We start from the raw sequence: 15,105 nt of genomic DNA on the forward strand, positions 1-15,105 counted from the left end.
GTTTTCTTTTTTAAGCTAATAACGGTGATATATTAGCATCTTTAACCTTTATTAATTTATATAAGGAATTCGGTTTGTAAAGAGAAGAAAACCCCCTTGCAAGACCAGTTAAATGTAATGCACTTTCTGTTTCAAAGGATAAATCAAATTAAAAAACAGTTTGAAGACGTCTGTTGCCTTGAATGAAAGGGTACAGATCATCTGATCTCATCAGAGATCTCAAATAATAAAAGTCGAGACCACAAAAAATGTTATACTGGTTTCCTGGGTGAAATAATTGTTACTTAATTTTTTCTTTTGGAAGAGTGGCGTCACATCTCATTCTCCTGGATTGGGAAGATAAAAGACATGCAGCCCCACTCATCGCGCTTCTTGGAGAGACTTGTCTAGCGGGCTGCTTCTGATGTCTGTGTTGTCTAATTTTTTCCTGATCGCTTTTTCCTTTGCAAGGAAGTCCCTGGGGGCGGGGGGGGGGCGGTTAAGAAGACCTAATTTCCATATATCCAAGATAGCTGCTCAGTCAGTCCCTAGTTCGATTAGCTTAGGGGAGGCCTCTGAGCTCGGTGTTGCAGCAGTACTCCTGTTTGGGGAGGACATTTCCCCCTGTGCAGATTGTAGGACTGCAGAAACTGGTGGAAAGAGAGGAGCCTCAATCTTTGCTAAACATTACAATGAAGGATGAATTTAAAGAAAGCTTCCTTTACCTGATGTGAAAGTCTTTTGGGTTAAGGTAACAATGTCATAGCTTCTCCAGCTGAATTCGCAAAAAAAAAAAATTTGGTAATCTCAGGGAGAAAGTTGTATCACTGTCTTGGGATTTTTTTTGTTTTCAGATGCTCAGTTATAGGCTCAGTGAAATATCGTTATCCTCTTAGTGTTTCAGGTTAATGAGCTTGTGTTCAAAGAGAGGAAAATCGATAGGACTCAGTAGATTCTTCAGGCTAACGTTAGGTAAAGAAAAAAGTGTACGTCTCTTTTGTTCCCTTGAAAATAAAAAAAAAAAAAAAAACAGGTGAAAACTGAAATTTTTACAAACTCAATAAAATGAAATTACCTGAAAGAAATTATTATAGAATATAATCCTGGTGGCAGGGTTTAACAGAAAGAAAGAAAATCTGCTCTTTTCTCTAGTTTGAGAAGTTCTCAAGAAGTTTCAAACCCTTTCAAATTTCTATCTTAGCAAGACTAAGGTATGTGTCCTACAGAGAGGCAGCTATTTCAAAGAGGCTTTGCTGTGCTGGGGTGATGTAATTTCAATCCTAGCTGTAAACAATAAAATGTGTCCTCATACTTTGTGCTTATAGAATTTTTCCTTTCTTTTCTTCCTTTCTTTTTTCTTTTCTTTCTTCTCCCTCTCTCCCTTCCTTTCTCCCTTCTTTTCTACCCTTCTTCCTTCTTTCTCTTTTTATAAAAGAACTGGGGAAGGAGTAGGGTGGGGTAAGCCTATTATCTTGCAACTGCACTTTATTGTTTAATTTGCAACAAATGAAAACCTTTTTGTATTTTATTTTTAAAATCTTTACCTTCCACCTTGAAAAATCAAGCAACTTTTTATCTATTTCTTTTTCCTAAGAAAAAAAATCACAAGATAATTACAAATGTTATTCCTGAAATACAGTGGTGGTGGTGGTGGTAGTAGTAGTAGTAGTAACATTGTACTATTAGTCACAGAAAATTTGGAGCTAGGATGGAAGCTTTTTCTCAAGAAGCAAATAAGTTGGTGATATTGATTCCATGTTAGAAGTGTGGAAAGACACCTCCCACAAATCCTTAGGAAGAATTCCCTCTGAGCTCTTCACCTTCACTTTTCAGCATCTGAGCAATGTTGAAGCTAGTGGCCTGGACTCCGCCACCCAGGCAAATCTGCCCAGGGCAGGAGGGCCTGCCTACCCGCCAGACTGAGCACTGCTGCACCGATGTGCTCTGTGTCATGTGGGTAGCAGCCAGAGTCGGGCCCAGGGCCCCGCAGCACAGGCATTCGCTCCTTTTTTTCCAGTTGACTGCAGCGGTAACTTGAGGTTTCCAGTTAATCGACTACCCCACTCAGGACTCCAGTTGGCCACCAGTTGCAACTGGCTCCATAACACTGGGAGTGAGGGAGAAGTGGGTGGGGGGCGCCTTACCTAATTCCCTATATCTTGGTTGGTTTGGTTTAGTTCCATGTATGAGCAACAAGAACAGTTTTTCATAAGAGCATGGTAGAGAACCTGAGGAACACTCCACAGCTCAGGTAATGGACAGTAAGAGTCAGTTTTCAAATTTTGACTCAAAATTTGTATGGCGTTCATAATCATAAGCCTCTGGTTGAGGCTGCCAAACAGGCATTACAGCTAAAGGGGTCATGATTTAAAAACAAAAATTTTGCAGCAAGTGGCCTGATGGACCACTGCTTTTGAAAATGCTTACAGGCAACAAAATGTTAACAGTGGAAAACAAAAAGAGAAAAACAAGGTGTGTGTGTGTGTGTGTGTGTGTGTGTGTGTGTGTGATGAAAGGGATGGTAAACTCCTTTTTCATTTTTGTCGTGTGTGTGTGTTTCTTTTCCTAAAAAGGAAAAGTCAATGAGGCTGCATAAAGTATATGGAGTGGACATCTTGGATGTCCCAGCAGCATTCACTGCTCCTACTCAGTTCTCCTCACAGACCCCAAAATCCAAGCTCAATGCTCCTAGTTAGTGATTAATTTTCTTTTTGGTTCACATTTAGGATTCTGTAACTTAAAGCTTTCTTCCCAGAAGCTGTGGTATAGTGAGGAGCTTTGCAAACTTGTGAGCACTTTCATCCACTTTTCCTGTCCCTGCTCGGACAGTGAAAGAGGCAGACACTGAAAATTATTCATTCTCCTCTGGAAATTTCCTCATCACTCAGTGCGCAGGCAGTTTGGACTGCAGGCCAGCTCTTCTTGGAAGTACAGTATTAGGTAACAGAGACAAGGTACATTTAAAACATTTTGGAGCCAAATAAAATTTAGAGGAGTATGTTATTAGACTAGCATCAACTTGGGGAGATCCACAGTGCCCTGTGCTTTAAGCTGATGATCAGTGGACACACACACACACACAAACACACACAGAGAAGAGGTGAAATTTCACTTGGGAACTCCTAGCACTGAATAGTTTAAAGACGCAGTGGCTCTTTTGTTAATCATTGACAATAGGATAGTGTAATAACAACAGAGCTAAGTGGTAGATTTCAACTATAAACTCTATTTTAGGCTAATTTGAACATCTTCCTCTGCACTAAATTCCCTCCCTCTTGCAGGACACACACATACATGCAAAGGGTGCTCATCCCTCCTCCGTCAAATGGCTTTACCTCTCTGAGCCTTAGCATTCCCATCTGTAAAATAGGCATGATGATTGTACCTACTTCATATGGGTTTTAGGAGAATGAAATGAATATACATATATATATGAACAGTGCCTGGCACATAGTAAGCTATGAAATTCATAGTAGTCATTGTCATCACCATCACCATCGCCATCATCAGCAGCAGCAGCAGCATCAAGAAAGGCCCTGTCTCTAGTGGCTTTTAGCTGTGGTCCTGATGATCTTCAGGCTATCAGAAATCTCTTCTACATCCTGCTATATGTAAATGTGTATGTCTGACACATTGCTGTAAAAATAAGCATGCACAGCTTAAGTAGCAAATGGGTGAGCTTAATGTCAAGATTTTCTTTGGGTGAGATGGAAGATGAAGTAAGTGTATTATAATGTGTTCATTTATCAGCTCACAACATAGTTAATTTAATATAAAATCTTTAGCATAATCATTATGCAACGTATGACACTCTCCAAGGTGCATGGGCTGTAATTATGCATAAAGCAACAAATCAGAAAGAGGACTTACTGGTCACTTAAAATGCTCATTGCAGTAGAGATTCATATCTCTTTCACTGACCGCATCAGAGGATCTGCAATACCAAACTTAGATTTCCAGCAATATTTTCTCTAGGAAAAAAAAATTGGGGTGATATAAATGGATACAACAAACTTCTACATGTTTTAACTGGGATTTCCTATTTTTACAAGATTATCTCTAAGACTTCGAAGCATTTCTCTGGGCCACCTTCATGCCTGTCTCATGACATTCTCAGTGCCTGAAAAATGTGGATAAGGCACAGACCTTCGCATCTTTAGAGACTTTTTGTGGTGAACTGATTCTTGGAGGATGTGTGAGGTCTGAGAGGCCTGCAGGACCTGCTGCAGGTGGCCGCAGTAGTGGTGGTGGCGGCGACAGTGGCTCTGGTGGTGGTGGTGGCGGCGGCGGCTGCAGTGGTTTTGGTGGCAGTTTGAAGTCCACTTCCTCCTAATCTGTTGACTGAGGTTACAATTATACTGTTTCTTTTAGTCCACTGTTTCCTTTCTTCCAGAACAACAGATTGTTTAGGAGCCGCTGTGTCCAAAAAGGGGTGTGTAATCTCCCACTTGTAAGGTTTCCTCCTACAATTCCTTTTCTTCAGTACTCGTTCTGTAATGCTGATGTTCAACTGTTGCCACCACACTCTCTAGGGCAGCTAGAAAAAGCCCTGCGTGTAGTGCCTGCGCCTCTCGGAATCCGGGCATCCTTTACGCATGTAACAGACCGGGTTGGGGAACGGTGTGGTGGTCCGAGGGGTGCAGTCACACAGCTCAAATCCGGACTATTTTACCTGGTCCTATTCAGCTGGTCGTAAAACTCGCCTCCCTTTTAAGAGGCTGTTTCCTGACTCCAGCGTCTCTCATCTGATATTGGCACAAAGGAAACTCTCTTTAAAAAGCGGGACCGGGGGCTGGCAGGTTAGCTCAGTCGGTTACAGAGTGGTGCTGACAACACCAACACAGCAAATACAGTTGAAGACTTGGGCTTCATTACCTCTGGTGTAAAAAATAATCCCAGCACCTGCCTAGGTATTCTGCAAGTGCAATTACAAAGAGAAAAAGGTCTGGAAAAGCAAATATTTTCATATTTCAGAACATTGTCATTAACCTCCTTTTGATAGGAAGTAAGGCAGAAGTGCATGATTTGAAGGGCCTTCGCTCTCAGCACACTTAAGGTGACTGTGTCCTGTGTCAGCCAGGGACCCGTGCTCAACCTTGAAGGACCATGATAATTTCCAGGTGGAGAGGTTTTTTGTTGTTGTTGTTGTTTTTTAAATAGTATCATACTGTAGTGCTGTGTTATTTCACCAAGAAGAGTTTCAGAGAGATTTGAAAGACCAGAGTGGATGAATTCGGACAGAGCTTAACAGTACTACTTCTTGGAAAACTGAAATTTGAAATAGATTGTGAGGGCATAGGACCATAGCTGCATATTCACTGTTGTATCCACTGGACATTGAACTGTGCCTGGCAAGTAGTGGGCACTCAAGAAATATTTCTTCCATAGATTGTGAGGGCATAGGACCATAGCTGCATATTCACTGTTGTATCCACTGGACATTGAACAGTGCCTGGCAAGTAGTGGGCACTCAAGAAATATTTCTTCCACAGGTACACACACACACACACACACACACACACAGAGAGAGAGAGAGACAAAGAAGCCACAAGAAACTTTGCATTCTCTTGAAGATTTTAAAAGAAAATTATAAACCTTTCATGCAACCTTCCACCTTCTTCCAGCCTGGAAAGAAAGAAATGATCTTCAGGCTATCAGAAATCTCTTCTACATCCTGCTATATGTAAATGTGTATGTCTGACACATTGCTGTAAAAATAAGCATGCACAGCTTAAGTAGCAAATGGGTGAGCTTAATGTCAAGATTTTCTTTGGGTGAGATGGAAGATGAAGTAAGTGTATTATAATGTGTTCATTTATCAGCTCACAACATAGTTAATTTAATATAAAATCTTTAGCATAATCATTATGCAACGTATGACACTCTCCAAGGTGCATGGGCTGTAATTATGCATAAAGCAACAAATCAGAAAGAGGACTTACTGGTCACTTAAAATGCTCATTGCAGTAGAGATTCATATCTCTTTCACTGACCGCATCAGAGGATCTGCAATACCAAACTTAGATTTCCAGCAATATTTTCTCTAGGAAAAAAAAATTGGGGTGATATAAATGGATACAACAAACTTCTACATGTTTTAACTGGGATTTCCTATTTTTACAAGATTATCTCTAAGACTTCGAAGCATTTCTCTGGGCCACCTTCATGCCTGTCTCATGACATTCTCAGTGCCTGAAAAATGTGGATATGGTGTAGACCTTCGCATCTTTAGAGACTTTTTGTGGTGAACTGATTCTTGGAGGATGTGTGAGGTCTGAGAGGCCTGCAGGACCTGCTGCAGGTGGCCGCAGTAGTGGTGGTGGCGGCGACAGTGGCTGTGGTGGTGGTGGTGGTGGCGGCGGCTGCAGTGGTTTTGGTGGCAGTTTGAAGTCCACTTCCTCCTAATCTGTTGACTGAGGTTACAATTATACTGTTTCTTTTAGTCCACTGTTTCCTTTCTTCCAGAACAACAGATTGTTTAGGAGCCGCTGTGTCCAAAAAGGGGTGTGTAATCTCCCACTTGTAAGGTTTCCTCCTACAATTCCTTTTCTTCAGTACTCGTTCTGTAATGCTGATGTTCAACTGTTGCCACCACACTCTCTAGGGCAGCTAGAAAAAGCCCTGCGTGTAGTGCCTGCGCCTCTCGGAATCCGGGCATCCTTTACGCATGTAACAGACCGGGTTGGGGAACGGTGTGGTGGTCCGAGGGGTGCAGTCACACAGCTCAAATCCGGACTATTTTACCTGGTCCTATTCAGCTGGTCGTAAAACTCGCCTCCCTTTTAAGAGGCTGTTTCCTGACTCCAGCGTCTCTCATCTGATATTGGCACAAAGGAAACTCTCTTTAAAAAGCGGGACCGGGGGCTGGCAGGTTAGCTCAGTCGGTTACAGAGTGGTGCTGACAACACCAACGTCAAAGTGTACCAGCCACACACACACACGCAAAGCGTGGCCCCTATGCAGGTCATAAGGAAACTGGGCTTCCTCGGGTGGGCAGAAAGGTCTGTATCTGACGAGGAAAGACTTCTTGAATGAGACAACTGTTTCTAAGGGGGAAGAGTTTGGAATGTGCTCTGCGGTCCCACCTAAGGGCAGGGGCTGATAAAATCTGTCCGAGTGCCGGGAGAGGCTAAGCAAGGCCTGAGCCTCCCAGAACTTCCTGTCCAGTTGGGCAGAGAGGGGACGCCCCGCAGGACCTGAAGGCTGAGCTCTCAGAGGCTCTTCTCGGTTTAAACGCCCTGGAAAAAGAAAAGATGCGGGGTTTGGGGGCTGCTATTCTCTTCGAACCACAGACAAAGGTCAGAATGAGACACGTGGAAATCCATCTTGATTAAATGGGAAGAGGAGTTTAAAAACGCTGTTTTGTCTGCGTCGTTCTCATCTGCTGGGAAAGAGGACCCCCACAGGAGAATCCCATACACAGGCTCAAGCTGGCTCCTCTCTTCTCTTCAATTTGCACGCTCTGGGTTCTCCAGTCCAACGACTGCAGAGGGCACAAGGAGACAAGAGCGCAAGAGCGTCTGGAGGGTGGGTTTAATGGCTATACTCGCTGCGTGGGTGACCCCGGCACTGAGGCAATTAGAACCCACAAGACGGGTTTGCTTCTTTAGTTTGCTTATCGATGGCTTTAAGCCCACAGGGCCACGTCTGCGGACACCTTTGTCGCAATCAGTGTCTACCCATGAAGCAGTCGCGCCTACCTGCAGAGGAACAGGCGCTGCAGATCTTTCCAGAAGATCCCCCTAGGGCGGGAAAGGGCAGCTGTGGCCGTGCCTTCCTTTGTTCAGCTGTCCCTACTTTAAAGCCCCCGCACTGCGTGTTCTCTCCTCTGTTAACCTCCCACAGCTTGGACCGGCCACTGCATGGTGGGTCTCAGGGAACTCGTCTCCGCACATCATCACACTCTTAACACCACGTTGTCTGCCTTCTTTCGGAGGTGACAAGGCCCAGGAAATTCGAGAGAAGTCGGAAGTGGAAGGCATTGTGTTTCCTTCTCTGGTCTCGGTTCTGCCTTTGGCACGTTCCTTATTGAATTCGGCCGAAGTCTGTCTGGGATTCAGGACGTTGGTCGCCACACCCAGACCCAGTTCCCTTGTGCCTGGAGCGCCCCACCCCTCCTGCCACCAGTGCGCGGCCCGTTGGACAAGTTCCTACACATGAGTGGGCTCAAGAAGCCTCCCGGGAGGGCCCCATCGACCCCGTAGTACTATCTTCCCGGGATATCGCCGTCCCCAGAGCCCGTCCGGAAGCACTCGATGGCGCGCCTTTGCAGAGAAGTGAAATTGGGGTGTTCGGGGTAGAGCCGAGCACAGAACCCTCCCGCGTCCTTCCCCACCTCGCGAATGTCAGCCCGAGCTTTGGCCACGCAGCCGAAGCCGGCGATGCCTGGCGCGCCCCCTGCAGGCGGGGCGGGGCGGGGCCTCCTACGCCCACGTGTGCCCGGGCTTGTTACTTTCTCCCCTAGGCCCCCGGTTAATTCGCGCCTCTGACCCGGGCTCTGCATCTTCCTCCCGGGGGAGGGGCCGGTGCTCGGGGCCACCGGGGGTGGCGGAGCTACAGCGCTGGGACAGCGGATGCCGGCCGGGTCTCGCAATTCGCAGACTCGGGCGGGGCCCTCGTCCCTGAGCTCCTCGGACATAGCTATCCCGGGCACTGCGCTTGTTTCCGCGGAGTGGTTTTCGTCTTCTCCGTCCCTTGCTAGGTTATCGCATCGCAACGGTAAAGGCAACCATAGCTATGATGGACCTGACCCTTTTTTATGCTATAAGTGATACATTTAGAGAAGTGAGCCCATGTGTGCACATATATTCACGTACATGTTGATTTATCCCCTTCCCAAATCTCTCATTAGTGCCCCCCCCCCGCAGCTCCCACCAGGTATGTTCTAGAACAAATACAGGTTGCTAGTGCCGTCCACCAGCTGTACCGAACATCAGTTACAAATCTCCGCGAGGGACAAAAACATCTGCTCAGGCAGAGGCTGGGAAGCCAAGACGGCGGGTGTGGCGCTGCGGGGACACGCGACACCCCGACGCGGCGCCAGGAAAGAGGGCCCCAGCCGGTCGCAAGTGTTTTTCGAGATTGCAGGTACCCCCGGCAGAATGGCCCGGCGAGGCCGCCCGAGATGCGCTCGGCGAGGGCGGCCCGCGGTCCCCCACGCCCTACTCCCTCCACCCCGACCTTTGTTCTCGCCCCACCCCCTGTAAGCTCAGGGTGGGAACTTTTCTTCCTCCGCTCTCTTTCCCCTCCTCTCTTTTCCTGGGAGGTAACGGTTCCCATCCGCGCCGCTGTCCGCGAGCGCGCCGGCCGGGTGCGGTGGAGGGCGCGGCGCCGCGTGAACCTGGGGCCGCGCGCTGCGGCTGCCCGGCTCGGAAGCCCCGCAAGCGAGGGCTTGTGAACAGTATTCCAACAATGGAAGGGGAGGCTGGGACGCCTTCAGTTACGAATAAATTTTGTATGGTTTATTCATGTTTTACTAGGTAGTGTGTACACATGCACATGGCGAAAAGAAATCCAGACAGTACAAAAGGATGCCCATGCAAGCAGGTATCTGAATGTGTCTTCTCGGGTACTTTGTCTAAGGAGTGTCTGAGCTCTTGCATCTCTGGGCGCAGAGACCCTCATGGGTCTGCGCATCCACAGACCCCGGCGGACGGTTTCCTGAGTCAGCCACATCCACTGACAATATCTAACTTGGTGCTTTCTCATCGCCACTGCTCAGCAGTTCGCCTGCGGCTTCCGGGGAGAGACTTTCTTGCTAGATTCTAGTAGAATCTAGTAGACAGTCCTGTGTGACTTCCGAAGTTAGAGCTCCTGGTATCAAACGCTCATTATTGACTACCTTGATATCTAATGGGGGTAGGTGTATATGGAGGGGAGCTCATTTTTTCTTTTCACTTCCCGATTCCGTTCACAGTTAACGTTACTGATGGTTAATAAAATGTAGTTTGCGACCGTAATATGGGGGCGGAGCGGTCCCAATAAATGTCATAAGATCTAAGACAGAAAAGTACCCTGCAACTGTACCCAGGACCGTATTGCTCCGTTTTGGCTATGGATGCACTAAAATAACCTGTTAACACACATCAAAGTGCATCCCTGTAATAACCTCCTCAATCATTTATTAAAAGTCGTGTCAAGCAAGCCAGTATAATTCATCTCTATGCAAATACATCAATGTCAGGCCATTAGTGTATTGCTCAGGTTTTTATTAAAGTGCATTCTTTTTAATTCAGCCCCGTAAAATACGAGCCCCATTGCTCAAGAATTATAGCAACTATTAGAGTAACATATGGGCAACATGCACTCAGAAAATAAAAACCAACAGATAAAAGTGGCAGGGTCACATCGCAGGAGCAAACACTTAACAAAATGGCAGTGGGGTAATAGATTTTTTTTCTCCCAGGGCTTCTGGCGAGAGGGTGTCTTGGGCATCAACACCTCCGGAAAAGGCAGAGCCTCGAAGTTATTCTGTCCTGTCCCAATCCCAGAACTAACCCGGATCGGCATCCCCGGAGTTAGGAGAGGGGGAAGCTTCCCAAGCTCCTCGGTATTCGGCTTCCAACTTTCCGTCCGAAGGTTTCAACATTCACCAGAGAAGAGGAGTCTGCTTTTCTTAAAGCAAAAATAAGCTGGAGAGATTTCAGTGTAGGGTTTATGGCCGAAACCCTGCCCCCTCCCCCCCCCCCCCCCCTCATTACGGCCACCTCTCACTCCGCAGCAACCTCACGGGCTCACCCGCTCTACCTCGAGTACTTTCAGTACTCCCTTCCCTGCCTGCCTTCGTAGGAAGGTTGAGAAGGAGTGAATGAGGCCCAGGAAAGCCCGGTGGCTTGCTGGCAAATTTCTTTCTCATGCGTAGAAGCCTAGGGAATAACTTTCCATTGAAATTAATCCGTGGCTGAAAATAGGACATCTTTTATCTCCCGACTCAGAAGAAACGTAGGTGCCCTCTGCCTGCCCCACGCGCTCGGGTCCGCCCAAGTTTCCCTGGTTAGAACGCATTGCTGCAAATTTTGCTAAACCAAGGAAAGCTCTAGACTGATCCGAGTGGGACTTCGATATTTTCCGTAATGAGAACCGAGTGGGGGCGATGGGTGGTGCCCCGAATCCCTTCAGGCAACGCCCAGGCTTGAGGCGGCGGGGGCTGGGGGGTGAGGGCCGGGGAGAGAGAGAACACACTGGTCTGAAACAGCTGACAAATCCACTGGAGAAGTCAGCAGCATCAAATTCAGTTTTTTATTTTTAATTGCCAATCAATTTTCAGAGGCCTTAAAATAAACCTCAAATCCAAAATACAACACAGACTACACAGAAAAATAGAGAGAAAAGTGGAAAAAAACTCCTAAGGACAATCTCCCCGATTTAATGAGAGAGTCGCCCACATCCTCATCACCCAGCATGGTAATTGAGCAGATCTATTAACTTGTTACACTAGATTTGTTTAAAGAGACTATTACACAGTCATTTAATCAATTTGTTACACTGGAGGTCCTGACTTATGAGACACTTGCCTTATGATTCCTTAATGACTGAATTAATTTGTTTTAATAAAACCAACATTGTGTACAAGTACATTTCTAGAAATGTAATTTTGGAGACAGAACAGTCCAATGCTTCATCTGATTAGGTCCTTTCTATGGTTTATCAAAGTCTGTAGTTTCTGACATAGCTGCTTGTATGGAGTATTTTTCTTTTTTATAGCGCCATTAATTTAATATGGATCATTAGTTCTTTATACACACGCATGTTCTGACAAATGTACCCAATGAATAATGCAGCTAATGTGCTTAGGCCCAAATGCATCACATCATAAACAGAGACCTCTGCAAAAATAACAACAATGAAATAAAACTCCACCTCCAGTCACTATGGTCATCATCAGGGTAGCATTTTGAGTTTATATTTAAGTCTTGTTTTGCAGACAAGACATGTTTGGCCCCAGGATTACATCAACATAACCAACTGAGTCTAACTATGTAGTGAACACAAATAGATTTATGGTGAATTAAGGTTGTCTTGAGAGCAGACATAGGACAAGAAAATTGGTTTTGCTCTTGATGGAAACTGACGTGTGTGGAATAAAATGTAAATAAACAGAAAGTCCACAAGAAAAGGCACTTGATGTTATCGATTATGTAAAATAATTAGGACATTACAAATGATAATGCACTACAAATAGTTGGCATTTATGGCTTGATTTTTTTTTTTTTTTTTTTTTTTTGCAAAAGGAAACAGTTTAGGATCTGAATGGGGCATGGCCTGGGGCAATAAAAAATTAATAATAGAGTGATTGGAATGATCAGCTTGTAACTGATAACTGATATAAATGATAACTGAAAGAGTCCACTGCAGAGGCAAGCATTTGAACTTGGAGGAATATAAGGAGGAATGATGGCTCTACATGATCACTAGAGGCATAAAGTGGCTCTGCATAATGTGGGTAGTTACGCATGGAAGCCAAATATTGACTAAATAGCTTAACAATTATTACAGGGAAGGGAGAAACGCTGGATATATTTTCAATAAAGAGATGCATTATAAATCTTTCTTAACAATGCTGGACAGGCAGGCATTTGAACTTGATTTCATTTTGAATAAAGACTCCAGACTGAACACGTATTAACAGTATATTTGAATGCTTTCATGCCCTCCTTTTGCTGTCCTTTTCAAACGAAAGTGGACAGGTAAGCCGATGAATGGAATTTGTAAATAAAAAAATACATTTACTTCTGCCATATCAGAAATAATTACAATTCTTACATACCAATGACACTTAGCTTAGAGTTATAAGAATAGAAAGAAACCTGCTATACTAATAGTCAGAGGGAGAGGGGGAACAGCAAGATTTCAATAAGAGGCACAAAAATCAGATATAGTTATATTTATTGGTTATGATTAAAACCATGTACTATTTTTCATGGCTGGGATTCTCTTTTGAAACTAATCTTCTAAACGTGGTTCTGTTGATAAAATAGGCTGAGTCATTCACTCAAAAGATTGTGGATAACATGAGAGATGCTACTAGAGTTTTAGTTTTTGAAGCATAAACATTTGTAAAATAAGAAACAGTTTTAGAAATCATATAGTTCTTCAGTTCTGACATTTTCACAAGCTACATTTATCTTTTCATTTCACTATAGCTCAGTGATTTCTCTGCCTGAGACAGGAATGTTTATGATGATAAATCAGTGCTGTTTAATTACATTCATCTTTACTTCATTTTAATGTTAGTTGGAAATGTATTTCTTTAGTTTATAAAAATGAAGAATTTAATCACTTCTTGGTATAAAATAAGTGGCATGAGACGAAAAATCAATGCTGGATCCTTTTTGGAATTTTTTTATTTGTTCTAAATTCCTTATGTAATATTTTGCCTTCTTGCTTTGGCAAATGACTTTCATGCATTTCTTCCGATTGTAAGAAGGTAATGCAAAATGTATTTGCTATTTATTACAAAGTAAATGATTTTGACCTTTTGCCCATTTCACCAGATGCTATTTCTGACTATCCCACAAAAGCCTGTTTAAAGTCAACAACATTAAGCATTTGAGGTCACAAGACCAATTCAAGGTCATTTTAATACTGGCAAAAGGTTAATTAGATCACTGCATTAAAACAGGAATAGACTTTTATTCAACTTCATCTGAATAAGCACAGACAAGCTCACCTTACCTTTTAAAGTTTCTTTAGAGGTTCTAGCTCATTTCTTAGAATGGTGAAAATAACTTTATGTAAATATAATTTTTAACTTTTCCTTTACCAATTTTAGTAATATTTGTCATTTATTGGGAGCTTACTATGCAACAGGCACTATGTATCGTGCTTTATATCATCTCATGTAATCCTCTCAACATCCCTATGAAGTAGGTGCTATTAATATGAGCCCCATTTGACCAATGAAGCTACTGAGGCTCAGAGAGGGGACTACGATTATGGAGGTATTAATCTGGATGCAAACTCAGGCTCTAAACTGTTGCACCATGTTGCCTCTATGAAACATTTTAAAGCCACGAACTCTTTTTTATCTTAATTTGCAGCTGGTGTTTTTCATATAGTTTAACACGATAGAAGCACAGGGCTTAAGAAGTGTATACAGCTGCTTTGGTTTTTTTTTTTTTTTTTTTTTTTAAAAGATGACCGGTAAGGGGATCTCAACCCTTCGCTTGGTGTTGTCAGCACCACGCTCAGCTAGTGAGCAAACCGGCCACCGGCCGGCCTAGCAGCTGCTTTGGTTTTAAGAACAATGAAGTTTTGTCCTTACCTCACTCTACACTTTTGTAAACAAGAATCAAGTGTGATGATAAATCAGTGTTGTTTAATTCAAACTGTCCCATCGTGTGTACGACGGTAAACACAATGGGATGTAAATGGCTTACCTGGTCTCCACAGTTGGGAATTTCTTTTTGGCAACTAAGTGAGATGTAAGAGCAGTTCACAGGAAGACTATAAGTGCCTGGGTAAAGTAATTTACTAAACAATTCTTTATGGCTCCTGAAGAAAATGATTTGCATTCTCCAAGGGATAATTTCTTATGGGACTGTGTTGTCCCTAAAGAGAAACATCTTTCCTCTTAAATTGACTGGTAGACTGTTAATGGCATCACATGAGCATATGTGGGGTGCCCACAAGACAAAATCCTGGTAAGGTAACTTTCAGTGTGATTTCAGAATTGTTAAGAATTCTACAGATAAGCATCCTACTTTAGACTTATTTTTTCCCGGTGGCTGGGCAGACTTCTTATTCAGATTCCGTACCTTGACACTGTATTGTTTTCTATTCGTTTCATCTGGTTGTTAACCTGCCCGCACCTCGCTCAGCCAGTGAGCGGGAACCGGTCTGTATGTGGGATCCGAACCCTCGGCGGGAGCGCCGCTGCGCTCCCAAGCGGCGCACTGTAGCAGTGCGCCACCGGGCCGGCTCCACCTCCTTTGCTCTTCTTACAGAGCTCTTACGAGGCATCACATCTCACTTTGCAATCTTTAGACTATAATGAGGCTCCAGATTATACATGAAAAGGTAGCATCTTCTGGTTTTATGTCTTATGGAATAACTAAATTAAATGAGATAATACTTGTATGCCAGGTGCCTATAGTGATGCCTGGCATGCGGTTAATGCACAATAAC

The sequence above is a fragment of the Galeopterus variegatus genome, unplaced genomic scaffold (genome assembly GCF_000696425.1).
Source record: "Galeopterus variegatus unplaced genomic scaffold, G_variegatus-3.0.2 Scaffold4385, whole genome shotgun sequence".
In the NCBI taxonomy this organism is placed as follows: Eukaryota; Metazoa; Chordata; class Mammalia; order Dermoptera; family Cynocephalidae; genus Galeopterus; species Galeopterus variegatus.